We start from the raw sequence: 2,390 nt of genomic DNA, 5'->3' as shown, positions 1-2,390 counted from the left end.
AAGCCTGCCGCTAACCAGGGTGTTGGAATCGGGTTCATGTTCTTCCAAGAAATGCAGTTCCCTTTGTTCTTTCACTTGGTATTGACAAAGTAGTTTTTGACATGTACAGAGAGTACTTCCCCCTGAAAAAAAAAAACAGGATTGCGAGGACATCAACCAGAAACTTATGAAGTTTGGTTCTTAATGTGCTTAGAACTCCGTTACTTTTTGTTGATATATTTGGTTTATAAAGATAGCTGCAAGTGCATAATGAAATCGTGTTCTTGGTTGTCTAAAATATACTTAACCGTGTGTGTATAAGGACTTTAAGACACCTATCAGAGTCTGATAAAGATGGGATCGTGTCCCCTCTGATAAATGCCTCATATGTGATTTGCTTACACTGTATGCGAGAATTGATAAGGCGGCCACTTTGTTTGATAACCCTGAGTTATGTTAGTCCAAGAAACTTATAAAGTTTGCTCATTTTTGTATATAGAATCCTACCTTCTCTCTGTGAAGGCAACTGCCAGAAAGTTATAGGGTAAATGAAGTTTTTTTTTGTGAGAATTGTGAAATTAATAATGGTATAGAATATTTTTAGTGTTTGTGTAAGAAAAGCTTGACCCATCAGTTTTATTTCTAAGATTGAGAAGGCACTTACTATAAAATGATGAAGTTAATTGTATGTTTGTCCACGAATTCTCCTTGTTTTCTTATGATGGTTGGGAAGACAGCCGACAAATTCCTATGAAGCAGGGTTCTTGTTCGGCAGAGAAACTTCCTTTTGTTTTCTATAGTAGAGTTAATGACCATTTAACTCTTTGTTTTTATACGGAGGTTGAGAACTCAGCCACCAGAAGGCGACAGTCCCTAGAAGTTCGTCTACAGAATTGGTGAAACTTAGGCGATATCTTCCGTGAGTCATTCCGCTTTGGGATGAAGGAGGGAAGATCGAATAAACTTGTCTGACGTTTAATTTCACTTCCTTTCCTTTGGCATTCTTTCCTTTATTTTGCCTTGTTTTGGTTCTCTAGTCCTTTGAATGAAATGATGACCGTATGTGAGTAGGATAAAAGGATTTTCATTCCTAGTAAACACGAGTGAAGGGGAAAGGTCATTTCTCAGAAGAGTCTGACCGATTCACTCACTCCTCTGAGCCTGAAGCTTCACGCACCAAATCCCTACACGCCATGAGTTTCATATCTCAGCTTCGTTTTCTATGTCCCCATCCTATCGGTTAAGAAGGGTATACTACATTGCGGATGATATTTTGCACTTTGAAAGGTGAATAACAAAGAATGCTATACGCTGCTGGCACGTTAACCCCATGAATTTTCATTTTTTATTTTATTTATTTGTTTATTTATTTATTTTTTATTTTATTTTATTTTATTTATTTCTTTATTTTTTCTGTTTTATTTATTTTTTTATTTATTATTATTTAATTTATTTATTTATTTATTTATTTATTTTGCAGAATGTAGGACTGAAAACCTTCATTTTGAAGATCTTAATTTAGGAACGGAAAATTAACTCCTAAGCTGTGTTAGTTTCTTCACCTAAATATTGTTAAAACCTTTTTATTGATTGAAAGTGTGTTGAAGTAAAGGGGAACTGAGGCATGAGTCATTGCCGTATTTTTTCTTTTTAAATATACTTACCTCAAACGAAAAGATATATAAAATAAAACGAAATGAAATAAAATAGAAAATTAACAATGTATAAATAAATATTGTGCTTTTCAAAAGTGAGTGTTATTTTGGGGGTCTTTACAGCGAAATGAAATGGTTTCGAAGTAAATTAACATCAGTGTTTTTATTGAATGTCTCCTGGAACGTAAGCTTAATTGCTGAATGCAACATAATGTAAAATATTGTAGTTCCATTCTTGTGAGAAATGTTCTTGATTGCGGAGTCATAAATAAAACGCGTATATTTAACCTTAGAGAAGTAAGTTTCGTTCCAGAAGTAATTCCTGTAACCTTTTAGAGGGAAAAACAGATACTAGCTTTACATTTCCACATATATAAAAGTTAGTTACGTAAGAGAAGATATTTATAGTGAAACCCCATTAAAGATTAATTCTAAGTAAGATTTAAGATTCTTCTTTTGATATTCATTGTCATCAAAAGTAGAACTTCGACAGTCTTTGTTACTTAACTGTGAAAGTAAATTCCCTCCTGCAACGTCTGTAAAGTCTTAGATTACTTTTAAATAGAAGGATGCCCTGTCGCCACTTTCCAAATGTGTGGGCGTTTCAGCTTAATAGCGATGCTCTTGCTCACCGAACGCATGTTTGTGTGTGGGTGTGGGTGTGTATTTATATATTTGCGGATATATATATATATATATATATATATATATATATATATATATATATATATATATATATATATATATATATATATT

The sequence above is a fragment of the Macrobrachium nipponense genome, chromosome 15 (assembly GCF_015104395.2).
Source record: "Macrobrachium nipponense isolate FS-2020 chromosome 15, ASM1510439v2, whole genome shotgun sequence".
In the NCBI taxonomy this organism is placed as follows: domain Eukaryota; kingdom Metazoa; phylum Arthropoda; class Malacostraca; order Decapoda; family Palaemonidae; genus Macrobrachium; species Macrobrachium nipponense.
The sequence above is the reverse complement of the archived record's forward strand: the minus strand, read 5'-3'. Positions refer to the sequence as shown.